This window comes from Cucumis melo, unplaced genomic scaffold (assembly GCF_025177605.1).
Source record: "Cucumis melo cultivar AY unplaced genomic scaffold, USDA_Cmelo_AY_1.0 utg002173l, whole genome shotgun sequence".
Taxonomy (NCBI): Eukaryota; Viridiplantae; Streptophyta; class Magnoliopsida; order Cucurbitales; family Cucurbitaceae; genus Cucumis; species Cucumis melo.
The window spans coordinates 1-25,122 of NW_026124963.1; the positions used below are offsets into that span (position 1 = coordinate 1).

The following is a 25,122-nucleotide window of genomic DNA, read 5'->3' on the forward strand; positions in this document are numbered from 1 at the left end:
AAAAACCGAAGCCGCGGTATTTATTTCACTCAAGATTGGGTTTCTTTACCAGGTGTTCTGCCAGTGGCTTCCGGTGGTATTCACGTTTGGCATATGCCTGCTCTAACCGAGATTTTTGGAGATGATTCTGTACTACAATTCGGCGGAGGAACTTTGGGGCACCCTTGGGGTAATGCACCTGGTGCCGTAGCTAACCGAGTAGCTCTAGAAGCATGTGTACAAGCTCGTAATGAGGGACGTGATCTTGCTCGTGAGGGTAATGAAATTATCCGTGAGGCTAGTAAATGGAGTCCTGAACTAGCTGCTGCTTGTGAAGTATGGAAGGAGATCAAATTTGAATTTGAGGCAATGGATACAATTTGAGGCAATGGATACTTTGTAATCCAGTAATTACTCTTCGTTCTTTTAATTGACTTTCAATTAAACTAAATTCGGCTCAATCTTTTACTAAAAGGATTGAGCCGAATACAATACAAAGATATTATTGTATATCTTTTTTACTAGATATACAAAATAGAAAATTGAAATAAAAATATAAGACGAAACAACTTAAAAAATTTTTATTGTTGTGCTGGATCCGCAATTAAGCCTATGGATCCTTAGGATTGGTGTAGTCATTTAATATTTAATATATTATATCCCGTAGCGTCGTTTCAGATCCGGGATCGAGCCAAGTATCACAACTTCTTCTACCCCATCCTGTATATTGTCCTTTTTGTTCTGTCTTGGAATACAAATTTTTTAGTAGACGAGATTTTACGAAAAAAGTTCTTCATATTCATAGGGATAACAACGATTTTTTTTATGTGAATTTGACAATTTGACATAACCGGTGAGAAACCACTATTTATAAATTAATAATTGAATTGATTTAATTGAAAAAAAAAATAATTCTCTTTTGAGAGAACGCTAAGTATCACTTCACTATATATAACGGAACCTTTTTTTTTTAAGACCGACTCGTTAATACTTAATAATCCTAGTGATTGGATTTAGATCCTATTCTGATAGGAAATGAGATATTTAAATGATTTCTTTTTTATCGAATGACTATTCAGCTATTGTATTTTCATGTAAATAGGGGCAAGAAAGCTCTATGGAAAAAAGATGGTTAAATTCGATGTTGTCTAAAGGGAAGTTAGAATACAGGTGTAGGCTAAATAAATCAATCAATAGTCTTGGTCCTATTGAAAGTGAAGGATCAATTATAAATAATATGAATAAAAACATTCCTAGTCATAGTGATAGTTACAATTCTAGTTACAGTACTGTTGATGATTTAGTCGGCATTCGGAATTTCATATCTGATGACACTTTTTTAGTTAGGGATAGTAATAGCTGCAGTTATTCCATCTATTTGGATATTGAAAATCAAATTTTTGAGATTGACAATGATCCTTCTTTTGTAAGTGAACTAGAAAGTTCTTTTTATAGTTTTCGGAACTCTACTTATCAAAATAATGTATCTAAGAGTGATGATTCCCACTATGATCAGTACATGTATGATACTAAATATAGTTGGAATAATCACATTAATAGTTGCATTGACAGTTATCTTTGGACTCAAATCTGTATTGATAGTTACATTTTAAGTGGTAGTCACAATTACAGTGACAGTTACATTTATAGTTCTATTTGTGCTGAAGGTGGAAATAGTAGTCAAAGTGAGAGTTTCAGTATAAGAACTAGCACGCATAGAAAAAATTTAACTACAACAGAACGTTCTAATGATCTAGATCTAACTAAAAAATACAGGCATTTGTGGGTTCAATGCGAAAATTGTTATGGATTAAATTATAAGAAAATTTTTAAATCAAAAATGAATATTTGTCAACAATGTGGATACCATTTGAAAATGAGTAGTTCAGATAGAATCGAACTTTTGATTGATCCAGGTACTTGGGACCCTATGGATGAAGACATGGTCTCTTTGGATCCCATTCAATTTGATTCGGAGAATCAACTTTATACTTATAAAGATCGTCTTTCTTCTTATCAAAGAAAGACAGGATTAACTGAGGCTATTCAAACAGGCACAGGTAAATTAAATGATATTCCAGTAGCAATTGGGGTTATGGATTTTCAGTTTATAGGGGGTAGTATGGGATCCGTAGTAGGAGAGAAAATCACCCGTTTGATCGAGTATGCTACCAATCAATTTTTACCTCTTATTTTAGTGTGTGCTTCGGGAGGAGCACGCATGCAAGAAGGAAGTTTGAGCTTGATGCAAATGGCAAAAATATCTTCCGCTTTATATGATTATCAATCAAATAAAAAATTATTCTATGTAGCAATCCTTACATCTCCTACTACTGGTGGGGTGACAGCTAGTTTTGGTATGTTGGGGGATATCATTATTGCCGAACCGAATGCCTACATCGCATTTGCGGGTAAAAGAGTAATTGAACAAACATTGAATAAGGCAGTCCCTGAGGGTTCACAGGAGGCTGAATCTTTATTCGATAAGGGCTTATTCGATCTAATCGTACCACGTAATCCTTTAAAAGGTGTTGTGAGTGAGTTATTTCAGCTCCACGCTTTCGTTCCCTCGAATCAAAATTCAATCAAGTAAAGCCTTACTTAACTTAAAAAATGAATTCTTTTTTTTTTTATTTCTTCCGCAAAATTTGGCACGGGGAAGAAAATGAATTTCATGCTCCCTTCTTAACATTACATGTGTATATATACTTCAACTATAGCAAATAGCGGCATAGAGTCTTGCATCTTTCTACATCTCTAGCGGATCTCTAGTTTTACTAAGAATCCTTGTTGTTGGATCGGATTATAACTACCTTTTTGGGAATTTGTACGAAAATCTTTATGAAATTTTATTAAAAAAAAATGCTAAGACAAGATAATAACTAAAATAATGCAAACGTCTATTATGATACATATATCTCATGTCGAAAGATGAGTAAGTCCATTTATTTAATTCGACATTCCTCATTCCTTTTCTATATATACTCACGTAGATATTACTTAGTATAATTATATATTGAATTAGTATAATTATAAGATACCTTTTATAACAATCAATAAATAACAGGTAAAACTATTAATATAACAATGAAAATATTAAGTCGAGGTATCCATTCTATGACAACTCTCACCACCTTACCCTCTATTTTTGTGCCTTTAGTGGGCCTAGTATTTCCGGCAATTGCAATGGCTTCTTTATTTCTTCATGTTCAAAAAAACAAGATTTTTTAAATATGCTGTCTATTTTTTTTTTTCAAAACTTAGACTTTGACGATAACACAGCTATCTATTTAGTAGACTAGAATCTAACATGTGGCTTACTCCAAACATAAGCGATTATACATACGTAAACATGATATCTGAGGAAATCAATTAGAAGTATTTCAAAATAGAAAATAGATAAGTTTCAAAATAGAAAATAGATAAGAGATCGGGCGACAAATGTTTGAGATATAAAATCAATATACCTATATGGATGTAGGTATCTATAGGGAATCATATAAAGGTGATGTTATTATTTTAGATCTAAGTAATTCGATGAATTACTTAGATCTAAAGTAAAGGTTCACATCAAAATAGTGCTAGTTGATTAGAGTTACTTCGGAAACAAAAAAAGTAAAATAGATTTTTTTTGATTCTCTTAATTCCAATAAAATGCAACGAGATCTAGTATGAATTGGCGATCAGAACGTATATGGATAGAATTTATAAGAGGATCTCGAAAAATCAGCAATTTCTGCTGGGCCTTTATCCTTTTTTTAGGTTCATTAGGGTTTTTATTGGTTGGAACTTCCAGTTATCTTGGTAGGGATTTGATAGCTTTATTTCCGTCTCAGCAAATAATTTTTTTTCCACAGGGGATCGTAATGTCTTTCTATGGGATTGCCGGTCTCTTTATTAGCTCCTATTTGTGGTGCACAATTTTGTGGAATGTAGGTAGCGGTTATGATCGATTCGATAGAAAAGAAGAAATAGTGTCTATTTTTCGTTGGGGGTTTCCTGGAAAAAATCGTCGAATCTTCCTACGATTCCTTATGAAAGACATTCAGTCCATCAGAATAGAAGTTAAAGAGGGTATTTATGCACGTCGTGTCCTTTATATGGAAATAAGAGGCCAAGGGGCCATTCCCTTGACGCGTACCGATCAGAATCTGACCCCACGAGAAATTGAGCAAAAGGCTGCCGAATTGGCCTATTTCTTGCGTGTACCAATTGAAGTTTTTTGAAAAATGAAGTTCAGAATGAATTTTGTTCGTAGCAAGAGGGATAAAACTGAAATGAAAGAATAGTCTTTTTTATAGACCATAGTAATAGTATAATAACTTAACTGGAATTTCTTCAGAATGCTCATTTGACCCAAAGCAGACGTATACGGAACAGCCAGAAAACTTTCTTTGTCCGAAATTTTGATCCGTATGTAAATCAACTGCACAGTAACAAAAAAAAGTGGATTCTTTGTTATTTTCTTTCTGTATTATTTCGAAATTCAAGGATTAACTAATAAATCACAAATCAAAAACTAAAAAACAGGGAATGGATTCATAATAGTATGCATATGACTTGTAATAGAACTTATGTTTGATATAAATATTAGTAGTGTAGAGAGTTAACGAATGAAGTGAGTTCATTAAAAAATAAAAGACGAAAAAATGGAAAAAAAGAAAGCATTCATTCCCCTTCTATATCTTGCATCTATAGTATTTTTGCCCTGGTGGATCTCTCTTTCATTTAATAAAAGCCTAGAATCTTGGGTTACTAATTGGTGGAATACTGGTCAATCCGAAATTTTTTTGAATGATATTCAAGAAAAGAGTATTATAAAAAAAGTTCTAGAATTAGAGGAACTCTTTCTCTTGGACGAAATGCTAAAGGAATACCCAGAAACACATCTACAAAAGCTTCGTATCGGAATCTACAAAGAAACGATCCAATTGATCAAGATGCACAATGAGGATCGTATCCATATGATTTTGCACTTCTCGACAAATATAATCTGTTTCGTTATTCTAAGTGGTTATTCTATTCTTGGTAATGAAGAACTTGTTATTCTTAACTCTTGGGTTCAAGAGTTCCTATATAACTTAAGCGACACAATAAAAGCTTTTTCTATTCTTTTATTAACTGATTTATGTATAGGATTTCATTCACCCCATGGTTGGGAACTAATGATTGGTTCTGTCTACAAAGATTTTGGATTTTCTCATAACGATCAAATTATATCCGGTCTTGTTTCCACTTTTCCAGTCATTCTTGACACAATTTTAAAATATTGGATCTTCCGTTATTTAAATCGTGTATCTCCCTCACTTGTAGTGATTTATCATTCAATGAATGACTGAAAAATATAATGTTTGTTACTTTGTACATAAGTAAAACATTCAAAATTGTACTTATTCCTTCTACCCATCGCGAAGGATGCCTCCTATATTCGAGTAACTTTATTTCAGTAAATAGCAGAATCATGGATAGGGAACTATACTAGGGACCTACCTAATTTTATTGTAGAAATTTTTGGGCTCAATGATTGGACCATGCAAACTAGAAATACCTTTTCTTCGATAAAGGAAGAGATTACTCGATCTATTTCCGTATCACTCATGATATATATAATAACTTGGGCACCCGTTTCAAATGCATATCCCATTTTTGCACAACAGGGTTATGAAAATCCACGAGAAGCAACCGGCCGTATTGTCTGCGCCAACTGCCATTTAGCTAATAAGCCCGTGGATATCGAGGTTCCACAAGCGGTACTTCCTGATACTGTATTTGAAGCAGTTGTTCGAATTCCTTATGATATGCAACTGAAACAAGTTCTTGCGAATGGTAAAAAGGGTGGTTTGAATGTGGGGGCTGTTCTTATTTTACCCGAGGGGTTTGAATTAGCCCCCCCCGATCGTATTTCTCCCGAGATTAAAGAAAAGATGGGCAATCTTTCTTTTCAGAGCTATCGTCCCACTAAAAAAAATATTCTTGTGATAGGTCCTGTTCCTGGTCAGAAATATAGTGAAATCACCTTTCCTATTCTTTCCCCGGACCCTGCGACTAAGAAAGATGTTCACTTCTTAAAATATCCCATATACGTAGGCGGGAACAGGGGAAGGGGTCAGATTTATCCCGACGGGAGTAAGAGTAATAATAATGTTTATAATGCTACAGCAGCAGGGATAGTAAGCAAAATAATACGAAAAGAAAAAGGAGGATATGAAATAACCATAGTGGATGCAGCGAATGGGCGTCAAGTGGTTGATATTATCCCTCCAGGACCAGAACTTCTTGTTTCAGAGGGCGAATCCATCAAACTTGATCAACCATTAACGAGTAATCCTAATGTGGGAGGATTTGGTCAGGGAGATGCGGAAATCGTCCTTCAAGATCCATTACGTGTCCAAGGCCTTTTGTTCTTTTTTGCATCTGTTATTTTGGCACAAATCTTTTTAGTTCTTAAAAAGAAACAGTTTGAGAAGGTTCAATTGTCCGAAATGAATTTCTAAATCTGGGGATTTATCAAATAAAGTTCGTAAAAAAAACCAAATTCTTGTTGGCAATTCTATAATTTAATTATGTATGATCAAAAAATTATGAAAAACTTTTTCCCTTGTTTTTTTTTTTATTCTTTTTCGACCCTATTTCGGTAATTACTTGTACCGCATTACTAGTCATAGTATGGATATTATATTGTCAGGAAGACTATTTTACCTCTTCTTTATTTCTTTGTTTTTTACAATACAAATAGGAGCGGTATTATTATGATTATTATGTCACTGGTGCCAGATTGAAATGTCATTGAATGTGTCTATTTTTATTCTAATAGAATAAAAATAGAGTAGATATTAAAAATAAGATAAGTAAATGGAGAATAGAAAAAAAATGAAGGGAACAAAGGATTCTAGAAGGAATTATGCATCTTTCTAGTATTCGATACCAGAAAAATTCCTTTTCTTGTTCTGGTGTCGAAATAATAAACTAATGAATTATTCTTGATCCCGTTCGTCAAAGATCTCTATTCTTAGTTTCAATTTTTCCCGGTTTATCAGAACCTTTTTTTCGATTTATTACATAAGTAGTGAACAAATTCAATGAATTTTTCAATTCTATTTTATATTAAAATAACTATAGAAAATTCTATTAGTATATTTTAATCTATTTAAAGGGTTTGTGATATCTGATCGATAGAAATATAATATTGTTATATTGGGATTGTATCATCCAGAAAGAGGGAATCGAGTGATTCTCTCTTTCTTTTTTTCGCTTTGAAATGAAAGTATCGACCGATACGATCGCGAAAGAGATGGTCTGAATCAATTTTTTTTTTGAAGCAATTCAGAATCAGAAAGAAATGAAGTTTTTTGAAAAAATAGGAAAGATCCATTTTTTCATTTATATGAATAAATTAGTCTAATTCTAATTAGTAAGAGCTCAACGGGACCTACCCCCTCTTTTTTTCTGATTTGAGGGGGATCCTGTTGAGTTCTTACGCTTTCATGTCTCCAACTCAGTTCATCCGATTATTACAGAGATGAACCTAAGCCGGAATATGAACCATAAAAGAAAATACCAACTAAACCGATCACAGGAATACCAGTTACAGTACCGATTATCCAAAGAGGAATCCTTCCAGTAGTCTCGGCCATTTGTCCCACTTCCCTCCCCATTTCATCAAGTGGTCGTGCTAGAGACAGAAACAGTCATAGATAATTATGAGATGATATCCTTCCGAATGGGATAAGATAATTCGTACTATTATTTAGTATTTTCTTTTATTTAATTGAAGAAATAATTGGAAAATAAAACAGCAAGTACAAAAATGAGTAATAACCCCCAGTAAAGACTGGTACGATTCAATTCAACATTTTGTTCGTTCGGATTTGATTGTGTCATAGCTCTATAATTCGGATTAGGTTTATCGTTGGATGAATTGCATTGCTGATATTGACCCTAAAAAAGAAACGGTAGGTACAGCTAGTCCGTGAACAGTTAACCATCGCACTGTAAAAATAGGATAAGTTTTATCGATAGTCATTTGGTCCTCCTAAAAAGATCTACTAAATTCATCGAGTTGTTCCAAAGAATCAAAACGGCCAGTTATTAATGGAATTCCTTGTCGGCTCTCTGTAAAATACTCATTTGGACGAGGGCTTCCAAAAACATCGTAAGCTAAACCCGTGCTGACGAATAACCAACCTGCAATGAATAGAGAAGGTATAGTAATGCTATGAATGACCCAGTATCGAATACTGGTGATAATATCAGCAAAAGAACGTTCTCCTGTGCTTCCAGACATGCCGAGCTCCACATATTCTTGTACAGTCAAAAGGGGGATCGATTCCGTAAAAGATGAGATCAGTAAATGGAAATTAACTGAAATTTTATCTTTGTAAGATCGTCAATATTGTACCGAGGGTGTTTTTAGAGTATACCGAATCAGTATAGCTATCCTTCTTCTGACGCAGCAACGCAATTTCACAATAAGTATCAAAATGAAGCACTAAAACTAAATAATATAATTTGTTTCTTCTTTTCTTGCTGCTTGTCGATGTAGAATCATATACCATTCATTCAATAGAAAATTCTGAAAATGCCTGTCTGTAGTATTAAGGATTCTATCGGTTATTGGCTTCGGGCTAGAAAGCGAAGATTGGGTAAAATGTGAATCCGACTGGTTGGTTTATAATAATTTAGGAAGCAGATTCTAATAGTCCCAAAATTCAATGAAATTAGACGTGAAATCTCGAAATATTTCTTTTGTGTTTGTAGTTATATTTTTGTTTGAATCTTTTTTTATTTTAAGGAATTGGTTAGTCGTCCAGTAACAAGTAACAGTAGTACATAGGATTCGATGAACGAAACAGAACAACGAATAGAAGAATAATAAATATTCGTAATGCACGCATTATTGTTTTATATTAGACTCAAACGATCGTTCTTCAACTAATTAGAAGAATGTTTTTAATATGGAAAGAATAAGAATAAATGGAGAACCTAGTTTCGAGTGATCTGATCGTGCGATACTTTTTTTCTTTTTAAAAAAGATTTTATGGAAATGAACCCACTACATAAAATCTAATTAGTGGGAATACAATTTCATAAATAAAGGGCATTATAAGGTCATTCATTCTTCAGCGATTCAAAGAGCATTTCATTTTTGGAATCAAGTTACACAACATAGTTTATTTATTATTTTTCTTTTTTTTTTTTTTTTTTTCTTTCTAATTATTTAGAATCCATTTAATAGATTTATATATTTACTAGATTTATATATTAAATTATTGTTTATAAATTCTTTATAATAAGAATATTTGTTTTGAAAACTCAAGAGTTGTTCAATGAATCCCTTGATTCCGAATTGCGGGATAGAGAGACAGATGATGAATTGATTTCTTACCTATGTCACAAGATTTTTGTTAGTATCATCTATAATCATAATAATAGATGAATCAAAAACTTTCAATTGAATATATTTTTTCAATTAGTATTTTTACTTATCCATCCGCGTATCTTTCAAAAATAGAAACTTAGGGAAGTGCTTTATAAACATATGGATAAAAATAACGTATTTCATTTAGCCTCGTCATGCCTACTATCACTAGTTATTTCGGTTTTCTACTAGCAGTTTTAACTATAACCTCAGCTCTATTTATCGGTCTGAACAAGATACGACTTATTTGATTAAAATTCATTGAATGCACAATTCAAAAAAAAGAAAGATTTCGGTGTTATTCAATATATTCTATATATTGTAGAGTTCTTTACCTTGTCAATTCAATTTCGAATTCTTGGTCATTGAGATTCATGGGCAATACCGATTAATATTTTAAGGATAGATATTACCTCTCCTTTTCCTCGTTCAACTAAATTGAAATGATTGAAGTTTTTCTATTTGGAATCGTATTAGGTCTAATTCCTATTACTTTGGCTGGATTATTTGTGACCGCATATTTACAATACAGACGGGGGGATCAGTTGGACCTTTGATTAATTAACAGTTCTTTTTTTTGATTGACCCCCTACTTGCTTTATAGGAGGTAAAATTTTGATTTCTGTTGAATTATTTCAGTATCATTTTGATTTAACAACAACAAGAATCGAATCACGCTCTATAGGATTTGAACCTACGACATCGGGTTTTGGAGACCCGCGTTCTACCGAACTGAACTAAGAGCGTTTTATTATCAAACTAAAAGCAACCCGAATATATCTTCGATACATATATTATCATAGAGAATATCATAAAATTAAATAAAAAAAGATTGATTCGATATATGTATGTTCAATTTTTATGGATCTCAATTGATTCCTCGTTACTGTTCAGAAGATAAGTAATAGGTAGGGATGACAGGATTTGAACCCGTGACATTTTGTACCCAAAACAAACGCGCTACCAAGCTGCGCTACATCCCTTTCAATTGGTCTACAGTGTTATTGTAGAGAATCCCTGTCTTGTTTTCCACATTTTTTATTTATTTCCTCCATTGGTATACACAAATTATCTTGCCATTTCTTCTTTTTTGTCTCATATCATATATAAAATATAATAAAAATAATAAAAAGACTTATATACGTATGAAATAATAAATATTAAATCCGCCGTAAAGAAAAATGAATATTTGGGGTGGGGCGGAAAGCTACATATTTTTTTTAATAAAAAAGGGAATATCTACCGAATTGAACTGTTGTACATTTCAATTTGAATTAGGAATTCCGCGGACAATACAAGCGGTTATTAACTATATATACATTTGATGGTATGTAATACCAGTATGTATTACAAATTACTATAAAGTAGGAGGGTTTTCAATGCGAGATCTAAAAACATATCTCTCCGTGGCACCGGTAGTAAGTACTATATGGTTCGGGGCTTTAGCGGGTCTATTAATCGAGATCAATCGTTTATTCCCGGATGCGTTGGTATTCCCGTTTTTTTCATTCTAGTTATTGACTTGGGAAGGGGTGAAGAAGATTAGAAAAACAATCAAATATCTTTGACTAATCCCCTTCCCCCTTCTTTTTTTTAGAGTTTTTAGACTTAGAATAAGTTAGAAAGAATCAAAATGGATTCAACCTCAGTCAAACTCGGACGCGGCGCCAGGTTCAAATTTAATTAATAAAAGAGTGAGAACGAAAATGAAAATGTGATGGCTAGGGCAACAATATCATACAAAATACTTAAATGAAAAACTGTACTGCGATTCTAAATTTAGAAATTATTGTATTACTATATTTTAATATTTGATTGTAACGAAATCTTTCATAATTTTATTTCGAGTTACCAATTTTTCTTTTTTTCTTCATTTTGGATCGGAAAATGGAAGAGTTGCGTGAATCAAAAATCCAAGGGAGGTTCATGGCCAAGGGTAAAGATGCCCGAGTAACTGTTATTTTGGAATGTACTCGTTGTGTTCGAAACGGTGTGTTAATAAGGAATCAATAGGGATTTCCAGATATATTACTCAAAAGAATCGACACAATACGCCTAGTCGATTGGAATTGAGAAAATTCTGTCCCCGGTGTTACAAACATACGATTCATGGGGAGATAAAGAAATAGATCGAACCGATCGGCTGTGTGTCACCCTTTTCCAATCCAAGGAAGATGAAAAATTACATATATTAGACATATTTTAGATTTAAATATAAACAAACCAAATCCTATTTCGATCGGATCTAAAATGATTTAGAATTAAGAAATAGGATTTTCGGGATAAGGAATAAAAAAACCATGGATAAATCCAAGCGACTCTTTCTTAAATCCAAACGATCTTTTCGTAGGCGTTTGCCCCCGATTCCATCGGGGGATCGAATTGATTATAGAAACATGAGTTTAATTAGTCGATTTATTAGTGAACAAGGAAAAATATTATCTAGACGGGTAAATAGATTGACCTTAAAACAGCAACGCTTAATTACTATTGCTATAAAACAAGCTCGTATTTTATCTTTGTTACCTTTTCTTAATAATGAGAAACAATTTGAAAGAAGCGAGTCGACCGCTAGAACTATTGGTCTTAGAACCAGGAATAAATAGACTTAGCTTACTCTTTAATTGAATTAAAATTCTAATCCAAACTCAACCGCAGATTGATTCTTTGTTCGAAAAATCCGAAAATCTAGATTCGATTGTCGTGTCGTAAGAAAAAGAAAGAATAGTGGAAGAAGAATAAATCGTTTTTTTTTTTATTGAACATATTTGCTCATTTTGACCACTTTATCATATTTTATCATACTAATTTCTACTCTACCTTCTCGGAGTTCATTCTCCAGAGAACTCCATTTTAAGCATTCCGCTGGATTCTTTGCAATCTTCGTATTTTATGATCTCATTGGAAATCATATAAAGACAATTTCTATTTAATATCGCGATTTGGGCAAGTATTTTACGATTAAGAAGCAACTGCCTCTTGTACAGATTGTGTATGAATCTACTATAACTGTAGTCTACCTTATTAGATCGAATTACTGCATTTATTCGAGCGATCCACAACTGTCGAAAATTTCTTTTTTGCCTACCTCTATCCCGATAAGCTGAAGCCAAAGCTCTTATTTTCTGTTGAGTAATAGTTCGAGTAAGTCTTGAATGAGCCCCTCGAAAGCTTGATGCAAATAAACGAATTTTTGTTCTACGTCTCCGAGCTATATATCCTCGTTTAATTCTAGTCATTGAATAAATGAAACTTTGATGAATAACTAATGGATTTCCTTTCTTTCAGTTATTCCTTTCTCCTTTCCTAGTCTATTAATAACAAAACGTATTTTTCCAATGTATAAAATAAAAATTCCAATGGCTTTTGCTACTATAACCTTCCCGACCACTATTTCTTTTTTTGTTCTAATCACCCCAAAATACGAAATAGTATTTTTACTAGGTATAAAAAACAAAAATAGAGTAAATAAATAAAAATAGAAATGGATAAAGAAATAGTGGGTTCCTTCGTTTCTATGGTTACTTCTTAAACGGTGAGGTCCTCTCTATACACCGGAGCTCCTTCTTTTATTTCATCAATGTTATTGTTAACTTGTACAGTTCACCCTCTTTGGCTCTACCCATGAATTATCTAGTAATCGGTCTTTCACAACGAGATCTACCTATACAGTAACGGTATTTAATTATGAAGATTGGTTGGGTAGCTGACCCTCTTAGTCCGTTCTTGGAAGAATAAGGCTATAATCCTTCTGTTAAATAGGATTTCCTCTGCTTAATGGATAAGCATTTGTTACCAATGGGGAATTCTTTCTCATCTAAAATTGAAAATAGAGATGATTGGATTTGCACCAATAGAAACCATAAATTTGATACACAATAAAAGGATACGATAAATCTTTGTTTATTTATTTTCGGTAGTGAACGGATTTCTTCCATTCATTCTATCCTATTCACTGTACTTATAACTGATACGGGAAAAATTTTGTACTTTCTTTTGTCCCGGTCCATGGTCTAAACGAGTCGCACATACACCCTAGTACATGTTCCTCGACGCTGAGGGCATCCCCGAAGGGCGGGCGATTTGGTGACATTTCTGATTGGCTGTCTTGTGTTTCTAATAAGTTGTTTAATAGTTGGCATGTTGAATTGTATACATAATGAGTTGGTTTAGATCAATCCTAACCGGATGATTATGAATTACTTCTATATTCGATATTAATAATTAATATGATTAATAGTAATATATTAACCCCGGTAAAAAGAGAAAATCGAAAATTTCGGATTTTTGCGTGAAATACCTGCTATTTGTTATTCAACCGCTACAAGATCAACAATTCCATGAGCTTGGGCTTCTGTTGCTGACATAAAAACATCCCTTTCCATGTCTTCGGATATAACCCATAAGGGTTTGCCTGTTCTTTGTACATAAACCCTTGTGAGGATTTCGCGCAGCCTCAGTAGTTCTTTCGCTTCCAGGATAAATTCTACCGTTTGTGCCTCATAAAAAGAACTAGCAGGTTGATGGATCATTACCCTGATGATTTAATAAATGGTTTTCTCTATCTTACATCATTATCATGATGAGTCAAAGATAATAAAAAAAAGATAGGATTAACAACCGTACAGGCATCCTTTGTGCAGTGCATACGGCTCCACAATGGAATTCATTTTTACCTTCCAGCGAAGGAATAGAAAATATAGGATCTAGCAGACCCAGAGCAGTAAATGATCCAATAACCACCCTTCCTTTTTTTTAGTAATTTCAAAATACTATGATGGTTCCGTTGCTTTATGATTTCGTTTGTTATTCAGCAATCCCAAAGTTTCTTTTTTTTATTTTTTTTCTTAAAAATAAATATTTCGTAGTCTTTCATAACAGAAATATTGTTAAGAGTCTTCCGTCGTGAAAACAAAAAAGTTTGTGACGCTGAAAGAGGCCTCCGCGATAAATCAGCCTACAATCGGAAATGCCTTTTATCTCATACTACTCTTTCGATACATAACCTAATGGTTTAGAAAAAAAAAATTCTCATATCGAATTCAAAGTGCCATGCTATTATTACTTAATATTTTATATGGCGAAGGCATAGTTTTCTTTTTGTCTAAAAAAAACTCATTGGCGCCGAGCGTGCGGGAATGCTAGACGTTTGGTAATTTCTCCTCCGACTAGAATAAAAGATCCCATTGAAGCGGCTAATCCCATGCATATTGTCTGTACATCTGGTTGCACAAATTGCATAGTATCATAAATACCTAATCCGCTTATTACCCCTCCACCGGGAGAGTTTATAAATAAATACAGATCTTTGGTATCATCCTCCATACTGAGATATACCATAAGACTAATAAGTTGATTCGAAATATCACTATCAACCTCTTGGCCTAAAAAAAGTAATCTTTCTCGATAAAGTCGGTTGATTAGGATAAAATTGTATCCCTTAAGAACCGTACGGGCACCTTTTGATGCATACGGTTCAAAAAAAATAGCGAAAAAAGAATCAATGTTTAGATTTTAGCCTTCTTTAGAGGACTCTTTCTAACTTCTAATGAAGGGGCTTTTTCTTACCTTCCATTTTTTTTTCAAAATGGATGAGTTTTGTCCTTTGGCCCGCGGTCGTTTATCTATACTATAAATTTCAATAAATAAAAAAACAATTCATTAAATTTTCAATTTATCGAACTAACTTTTCATTGATATATTGTTTCATCGAGATTCAATTTCAATTCCGATGTCATTTTCTTGTTCCAAAATGGTCTTCTTCAATTCTTTTAGGTTTATGCTCTACTCCGAGTCAAGATCTGCCCGATTTGGATTTGCACATATAGGACAAATGCCCCAATAGCATGGCTTTTTGCTACGACTTCTTTTTTTTTTTCAATTTACTTCATATTACTCGATTGATTAAAAGTTTTCTATCAATGCTATTGATAAATCGAATATGATACAAGTAGTAGTAATCATAGAATAGATAGATTCCAAATTGAGTTTTTTCTAAGCGGAGCCTGGATACTTCATTTTATTAGTACAACCGAGAAAACCATAAATTATTCTAATTGATAATATTAATCTGGATACCCCCCAAAAAATAGATCTAATTGCACTTCACGCTCCAAATTTTTGATGATTAAATCAATCCGTCTTGGGCGAAAGAGAGGATATCTCGATCGGGGGAGAGAACGGGGAAATACCATATGACCCAATATATCTGACAAGTCGCACTATAGGTCAACCCACGATGCGTCTTCCTCTCCGGGACTTCGAAAAGGTACTTTTGGAACACCAATAGGCATTAAAGCAAAGAAAAAAGAATTAAGTACTATAGCTAACTTTGATGTGGAAGCGTAACAACGGGTTTATTGTCTTAATAAATAAGATGGGCCTTTATCAGATTTTATCTTTTAGCATATTTTATACATAGATTTAATAAGTTCATAAAAAAGGAAAACAGAATTAATAAGGGAAACTTCTTCCCGAATAGGTTTTTGAATGATGAACAAGTATGTATACATTCACTCCTATAAAATAGGATCAATTCCCATCTACCATTGCGTATTGGTACTTATCGAGTATAGAATAGATCTGCTTCTTTTTGTTCCTACGAATAGAATCGAATTGTTCCATTATTACTAAAAGAATAGACTAAATATTAATCCTTTCGCCAAGATAATCCCCTCAAAAGGGGAGGTCCGTAGCATAGTTTTTTTTTTCAGTGCAATAAAGTTACATAGTGTCTATTTTTCCTTGATAAAGGGGTATTTCCATGGGTTTGCCTTGGTATCGTGTTCATACCGTTGTATTGAATGATCCCGGTCGTTTGCTTTCTGTTCATATAATGCATACAGCTCTAGTTGCTGGTTGGGCCGGTTCAATGGCCCTATACGAATTAGCAGTTTTTGATCCCTCTGATCCTGTTCTTGATCCAATGTGGAGACAGGGTATGTTCGTTATACCCTTCATGACTCGTTTAGGAATAACCAATTCATGGGGGGGTTGGAGTATCACAGGAGGGACTATAACGAATCCGGGTATTTGGAGTTACGAAGGTGTGGCCGGAGCACATATTGTGTTTTCTGGATTGTGCTTCTTAGCAGCTATCTGGCATTGGGTGTATTGGGATCTAGAAATATTTTGTGATGAACGTACAGGAAAACCTTCTTTGGATTTGCCGAAGATTTTTGGAATTCATTTATTTCTCTCAGGGTTGGGTTGCTTTGGTTTTGGTGCATTTCATGTAACCGGATTGTATGGTCCGGGAATATGGGTATCCGATCCTTATGGATTAACCGGAAGGGTACAAGCCGTAAATCCTGCGTGGGGTGTCGAAGGGTTTGATCCTTTTGTTCCGGGCGGAATAGCCTCGCATCATATTGCAGCAGGTACATTGGGCATATTAGCGGGCCTATTCCATCTTAGTGTTCGTCCGCCCCAACGTCTATACAAAGGATTACGTATGGGAAATATTGAAACCGTCCTTTCCAGTAGTATCGCTGCTGTATTTTTTGCAGCTTTTGTTGTTGCTGGAACTATGTGGTATGGTTCAGCAACTACCCCGATTGAATTATTTGGGCCCACTCGTTATCAATGGGATCAGGGATACTTCCAGCAAGAAATATATCGAAGAGTTAGTACCGGGTTAGCCGAAAATCAAAGTTTATCAGAAGCTTGGTCTAAAATTCCTGAAAAATTAGCTTTTTATGATTATATCGGGAATAATCCCGCAAAAGGTGGATTATTCAGAGCGGGTTCCATGGACAACGGGGATGGAATAGCTGTTGGTTGGTTAGGACACCCTGTTTTTAGAGATAAAGAAGGGCGCGAACTTTTTGTACGCCGTATGCCGACCTTTTTTGAAACATTTCCGGTTGTTTTGGTAGACGGAGACGGAATTGTTAGAGCCGATGTTCCTTTTCGAAGAGCAGAATCGAAGTATAGTGTTGAACAGGTCGGTGTAACTGTTGAGTTCTATGGCGGTGAACTCAATGGAGTCAGTTATAGTGATCCTGCTACTGTGAAAAAATATGCTAGACGTGCTCAATTGGGTGAAATTTTTGAATTAGATCGTGCTACTTTGAAATCCGATGGGGTTTTTCGTAGCAGTCCAAGGGGTTGGTTTACTTTTGGGCATGCTTCCTTTGCTTTGCTCTTCTTCTTCGGACACATTTGGCATGGTGCGAGAACCTTGTTCAGAGATGTCTTTGCTGGTATTGACCCAGATTTGGACGCTCAAGTAGAATTTGGGGCATTCCAAAAACTTGGAGATCCAACTACAAAAAGAGTCTAGTCTGATACAAGATTGCTCTGTTCTTTTTTTCCTTTATTTTTTGATTTGACATAGATAGGGTACCGGATAAATCTTTATTCGGATTGCTTACTTTTCATTTCTTTGACTCTTGTCTTGGTCTTTTTTTTATCCGTAAAAAGATCCCAATTAAACAGGTATGGAAGCTATAATTGTAAACCGAAATCAAATCTATGGAAGCATTGGTTTATACATTCCTCTTAGTCTCGACTCTAGGAATAATTTTTTTCGCTATCTTTTTTCGCGAACCGCCTAAAGTTCCAACTCCAACTAAAAAGGCAAAATGATTTCTCATTATCTCAATTGAAGTAATGAGCCTCACAATATTGTGAGGCTCATTACTTCAACTAGTCCCCGTGTTCCTCGAATGGATCTCTTAGTTGTTGAGAGGGTTGCCCAAAAGCAGTATATAAGGCATACCCAGTAAAACTTACAAGTAAACCAGATATAGAGATGGCAACTAGGGTTGCTGTTTCCATTATTATATAATTTCAAGACCACAATGGATCTATAATAAGATCATTTATTTACAACGGAATGGTATACAAAGTCAACAGATCTCACTGAATAAAAAAAAATATAGGATTATTTATGGCTACACAAACCGTTGACGATAGTTCTAGATCTGGGCCAAGACGAACTGTTGTAGGGGATTTATTGAAACCATTGAATTCGGAATATGGTAAAGTGGCTCCTGGGTGGGGAACTACACCTTTAATGGGTGTCGCGATGGGTTTATTTGCGATATTCCTATGTATTATTTTGGAGATTTATAATTCTTCCATTTTACTGGACGGAATTTCAAGCAATTAGATTCGATTCACAAGAACCCCTAAATAACTTTTCAATAAAAAGGAAAGTCTAAAGTATGTAGGTTTCTGCTTTTTAGCCCACTATTTTTTGGTAGTTCGATCGTGGAATTTATTTTTTTCTGTATTTCCGGAATATGAGTGTGTGACTTGTTAGAATTGATCCTATGGATACGACAGAGAAGAAGTCGGTCATCTTGATGAAGATGATTTGATCTCGTTGGATATTCAGTCTAGGCTAGTATCTGGAGCACAGAATATATGAAATAGATTCCAAAATATTAGAACAAATATTAGAACTATGATTCATACTTATCAGACCTCGTGGCCGGACTCCGAAACAAGAGTTAGAAGTGATAAATAAAAAAAATTTATTCTTTCGTTTCTACTTATTTTGGTTAAAGGATAAACCTTTCTTTAGCTTTTTTCATTATATTCAGTCATTGAATAAGCATTGAATAAGTGATAATCCAAGGGTTCTTACTCAGGGAATTTTTGAACTTTTTTTGGAAGGTTTTTTATTGAATCATCGTGGTTCTAGTCTGAATCTAAGGTTTTAATTGATTCATAGGGTCTTAACAAGATAATTCCTATCAATAATAAAGAAAACAAGAGTAAAGTCGCATTACATACAAATCAAAGAAAAAAAATAGGTAAATAGAAGATTCAAGAGGCCCCTAATGATCAATATAACTATGAATGAGCCGACTTGATATTTGGGCATTATAACTACAAAGAAGACTTTTCGGATTTTGATTCTTTCGTATCTTGATACAAAAAATTGAATCATAGCATTAAGAAGTTTGAAACTTTTTAGTACACATATCCGTTACGAGCGGTATTTGGGTGTTTCTGTTTGAGCCGTACGAGACGAAATTCTCATATACGGTTCTCAGAGGGGGGTCCCCTTGGTTTACCTATCTCAATAAAGTGTATGATTGGTTCGAAGAACGTCTTGAAATTCAGGCGATTGCAGATGATATAACTAGTAAATACGTTCCTCCTCATGTCAACATATTTTATTGTCTAGGAGGAATTACGCTTACTTGTTTTTTAGTACAAGTAGCTACGGGGTTTGCTATGACTTTTTACTACCGTCCGACCGTTACTGAGGCTTTTGCTTCTGTTCAATATATAATGACGGAAGCAAATTTTGGTTGGTTAATCCGATCAGTTCATAGATGGTCGGCAAGTATGATGGTCTTAATGATGATCCTGCACGTATTTCGCGTGTATCTTACTGGTGGATTTAAAAAACCTCGTGAATTGACTTGGGTTACAGGTGTGGTTCTGGCTGTATTGACCGCATCCTTTGGTGTAACTGGTTATTCCTTACCTCGGGACCAAATTGGTTATTGGGCAGTCAAAATTGTAACAGGTGTACCGGAAGCTATTCCAGTAATAGGGTCGCCTTTGGTAGAGTTATTACGCGGAAGTGCTAGTGTGGGACAATCTACCTTGACTCGTTTTTATAGTTTACACACTTTTGTATTACCTCTTCTTACTGCCGTATTTATGTTAATGCACTTCCCAATGATACGTAAGCAAGGCATTTCTGGTCCTTTATAGAGAATAGAAATCATAGATTTGTAATTAGTTATTTATGATTACTCAGGGGGGAAGAAGAGTATTTCATTGCTGCAAATATGGATTATTGAAAAATAAGACATGTATTTGGATATTTCCCTTCAACTCCACGAAATTTTATTCGTTATTTTTCAATAATAGTTGAAGGGAATTCTTCGAAGAGAAAATGGATTATGGGAGTGTGTGACTTGAACTATTGATTGGACCGTGTAGATATATGTCTTTTTATCTGCCACATTGGGATTCACAACAAAATGTGTCTTTATTCCAACCACCGCGAAAGCTCCATACAGAGGGTAGGCTGGTTCGCTTGAAGAGAATCTTTTCCATGATCAGACTTGACCATGTCGTGCATGACCAGGCTCCGTAAGATCCATTAGAATAGGTGATATATATGCCATAATACAGATTATGTTTTATCTATTTCACTTACTTAATAGTATGAAAATGCATTCATTTCCTCTGCATTGACTCGATTTATAATACTATCGGAGTGAAACAAGGGATCTAAAGAAGAACATAGGCTAGACTCTATTAGTAACAAGTAAATCCTTTGGATGTAAAAAGTATCAATATTTTTGGGGGCTAAAGCCCCATCGCAAGGTTTGAGACGACCCAGAAAGCACTTGAACATTATCAACTTTGTAAGCCTACTTGGGTATTGAGCATTTATCTGTACGAACTTAATTCCTTGCAATGGATAATTGTAACTCTTGAAAACGGAATCCGCTAAATTTTTTCTTACATTGAATCACTCATTTATTTTATATATGCTTGGATAAGATATCGATTTTTTTTTCTGGATCCAGTTGGTTCGTTTGATTTGTGCTCGAGCCGGATGATGAAAAATTATCATGTCCGGTTCTTTCGGGGGATGGATCCATAATAATTCACCTATCCTAATAACAAAAAAACCAGATTTGAATGATCCTGTATTAAGAGCTAAATTGGCTAAGGGTATGGGTCATAATTATTACGGAGAACCCGCATGGCCCAATGATCTTTTATATATTTTTCCAGTAGTCATTCTAGGTACTATTGCATGTAACGTGGGCTTAGCGGTTCTAGAACCATCAATGATTGGTGAACCCGCAGATCCATTTGCAACTCCTTTGGAAATATTGCCGGAATGGTATTTCTTTCCCGTATTTCAAATACTTCGTACAGTGCCAAATAAGTTATTGGGTGTTCTTTTAATGGTTTCCGTACCGGCGGGATTATTAACTGTACCATTTTTGGAGAATGTCAATAAATTCCAAAATCCATTTCGTCGTCCAGTAGCGACAACCGTCTTTTTGATTGGTACCGCAGTAGCTCTTTGGTTGGGTATTGGAGCAACATTACCGATTGATAAATCCCTAACTTTAGGGCTTTTTTAAATTGATTCAATTGTGAAATAAATAAAATATCACGATGTGTGTATCTAGGGAATAGTTGCTTCAAAGTGAATTACCCCTAGATACACATATTTAATGAAATTTTTGATTTATTTTGAGTATACGGATTCTGTTAAAGATTCAAACTTCATTTTCGTCTTTTTTTTTTATAAAGTTTTTTTACAACAAAAATCCAATGGATTTCAAATTTATGCAAAATTCTTTTCCATTTCGAGAATGTCTAATATATGTTTTACGTCTTCTATGCGAAAATGTTTGATTTTCATAAGTTCGTCTGGACTATTATTCAAAAGGTCAAATAATGTATGTATATTGCACCTTTTGAGGCAATTATAGATCCTAGGAGGCAATTCTGATTGGTCAATAAAAATATATTTTAATGCTCTTTCTTTTTTCTTTTTTCTTAGTTTCGCCAATTTCTCATGAAAAGTAAAAAGGGGTAAAGTAACTTTTTGTTTATTATTTTTAAAATGGAAGTTTTCTTTTTCTTCTTCCGCATGTAAAAAAGGAATAAATAAATCAATCAAATTCCGAGAGGCTTCATGAAGTGCTTCTTTAGGAGTTAAACTTCCATTGGTCCATATTTCGAGAAAAAGTATCTCTTGTTTTTCATTCCCATTTACATAAGAATGAATACTATGATTAACATTTCGAACAGGCATGAATATAGCATCCATAGGATAACTTGCGTCTTGAAAATTATTTGGCGTTTGTATATGATATCCGCGATTCCTCTCGATCTTTAATTCAATACAAAAATTAATTGGTTCCGTTAGGTTAGCTATATGCTGTGTATTATCAACGATTTCCACCGAAGGTGGTAAGATGATGTCTTGAGCAGTTACGCATCCAGGACCCTTGACACAAATAGACGCATCACGAGTTCCATACAGATTACTTCTCAATACAATTTCTTTCAAATTCATTAAAATTTCATGTACTGATTCTTGAATACCGACTATGGTAGAGTATTCATGTGGGATTTTTTCAGATTTTGCACGTGTGATACATGTTCCCTCTATTTCTCCAAGCAAAGCTTTTCGCATCGCAATGCCTATAGTATCCCCTTGTCCCTTCATAAGTGGAGACAGAATAAAGCGTCCATAATAAAGACGCTTACTGTCTGCTCTTGATTCAACACACTTCCACTTTAGTGTCCGAGTCGATACTCTGATTTTCTCTCGAACCATAGTAATATTTTTTGATAAAATCATTGAATTATTTATTTCTCTTGAAATTTCTCTTCAATGTTTATTTTTACACACGTCGTTTTTTTAGGGGGCCTACAGCCATTATGTGGCATAGGGGTTACATCCCGTATGAAACTTAATAGTATACCGCTTCTCCGAATAGCTCTTAATGCTGCATCTCTTCCGAGACCGGGGCCCTTTATCATAACTTCGGCTCGTTGCATCCCTTGATCCACTACTGCCCGAATAGCATTTCCTGCTGCGGTTTGGGCGGCAAATGGTGTCCCTCTTCTTGTACCTTTGAATCCACACGTACCGGCGGAGGACCAAGAAATTACCCGACCCCGTACATCTGTAACAGTCACAATTGTATTGTTGAAACTTGCTTGAACATGAATAACGCCCTTTGGTATTCTACGCGTACTTTTACGTGAGCTAATACGTCCATTTCTACGTGAACCGATTCTTGGTATGGGTTTTGCCATATTTTATCATCTCATAAATCTAAGTCAGAGATATATGGATATATCCATTTCATGTCAAAACGGATCCTTTAATTTCTTTTTATGTATATATTGTGGGTGGCCTTTAGGGGTCCTTTTTTTTATAAAGATTATCCTTGTCTTTGTTTATGTCTCGGATTGGAACAAATTACCATAATTCGTCTCCGCCTACGGATCAGGCGACATTTTTCACAAATTTTCCGAATGGAGGCCCTTATTTTCATATTTTTTATTCCTTACCTTAATCTACTTATTGGAAGAAAATAAGTTTCTTGAAATTTTCTATTTCGAATTGGATCTCCCTACAAAAAAAAGAATATTGCACGTGAAAAGACTACTTCACCTAATCATTCGAATCTTTGTTTCGTAGTCTATAAATTATACGCCTTCTGGTCCTGGTTGAATCGTAACAACTTACTGAAATTTTGACTCTCTATTACCTAGTATATGGATAAAACTATGTTGAATCCTTCCTGAAACGTAACCTAGAATTGGATCCTCATTATCTAAACAAACCCAAAACATATCATTGGTAAGTGATTCAGTAATTAAACCTTCAGAAATCCTTTTTTGCTCTTTCATTCCAGACGAAACACCCTTCAAAGTATCAATTAATCAAGGGGGAGTCGTATTATAAACTATAAACCCACCTCTTTTCTTTTTTTTTTTTTTTTTACAAATAGGGAAGTTCTGTGTATAATTCGAATATCATAAAGATTACCATATATAACACAAAATTTCGCCGCCGATTCCCTGTAGTCGAGCTTCTCGGTCTGTCATTATACCCCGAGAAGTAGACAGAATTACAATGCCCATTCCGCCTAAAATTCTAGGAATTTTTTGATAGTTAGAATATATTCGGAGACCAGGTCGACTGATCCGTTTTAAATTTAAAATCGTTTTATATGGTCCTTTCCTATTTCTTCTATGTCGTAGGGTTAAAACCCAAAAATCCTTGTTGCTTTCCCGATGTTTCCTTACGTTTTCAATAAAACCTTCTCGTAAAAGTATTTTAACAATGTTTTCGGTGATGTTAGTAGATGGTATTCGAACCATTCCTTTTCTATTCATGTCAGCATTGCGAATAGAGGTTATTATGTTAGCAATAGTGTCCTTACCCATGATAAACGAAAATTATTGGTTACTTAAATTTTTGATCTAATCAACATTCTTTTTTATTAAATAGTTATGAATTTTAAAAGGTATATACGTGATACACAATCTACTAATTAATTTCATTCAAATAGTATAACTATCTCACGGTCTGTCTCATTTTATAATACTTCAGGTGCTAATGAAATTATTTTAGTGAAATTTAACTGTCTCAATTCTCGGGCAATCGCACCAAAAATTCGAGTTCCTTTTGGATTTCCTTCTTGATCAATAACAACCGCAGCATTGTCATCATATCGTATTATCATACCATTTTCTCGTTTGAGTTCTTTACAAGTACGTACAATTACAGCTCTGATCACTTCTGATCTTTCTAGAGGTGTATTTGGGACGGCTTTCTTGATTACAGCAACAATAACGTCACCAATATGAGCATATCGTCGATTACTAGCCCCTATGATTCGAATACACATCAATTCTCGGGCTCCGCTGTTATCTGCTACATTCAAAAGGGTTTGAGGTTGAATCATATTATTTTGGAATCTTTTCTTTCAATGCAAAGGGCGAAGTAAAAAAAAAAAAAAAGAAATATTGTTTTTCAAAAAAAAAAAAAATAAATCTGCAATTGTTTTTTTTTTCATCTTAAACAAAGATCGCTTTCCTTTGATTCTACATTTCTATCCCGAAGTAATGAATTGGGTTCGTATAGGCATTTTGGATGCCGCTATTGAAATAGCTTTTCTGGCTATATTTTCGGCTACTCCACTCATTTCATAAAGTATTCTACCTGGTTTAACAACAGCTACCCAATATTCGGGGGATCC

General features: G+C 34.4%; 2 non-coding genes across 2 annotated transcripts; both read right to left on the bottom strand.

The window, feature by feature from the left end:
* Positions 1 to 10,070: 10,070 nt before the first annotated feature.
* TRNAW-CCA (transfer RNA tryptophan (anticodon CCA)) lies at positions 10,071 to 10,144 on the bottom strand. The gene has a single exon. It is a non-coding gene; the product is annotated as a tRNA-Trp (tRNA).
* Positions 10,145 to 10,306: 162 nt separating this feature from the next.
* TRNAP-UGG (transfer RNA proline (anticodon UGG)) lies at positions 10,307 to 10,380 on the bottom strand. The gene has a single exon. It is a non-coding gene; the product is annotated as a tRNA-Pro (tRNA).
* Positions 10,381 to 25,122: the final 14,742 nt, after the last annotated feature.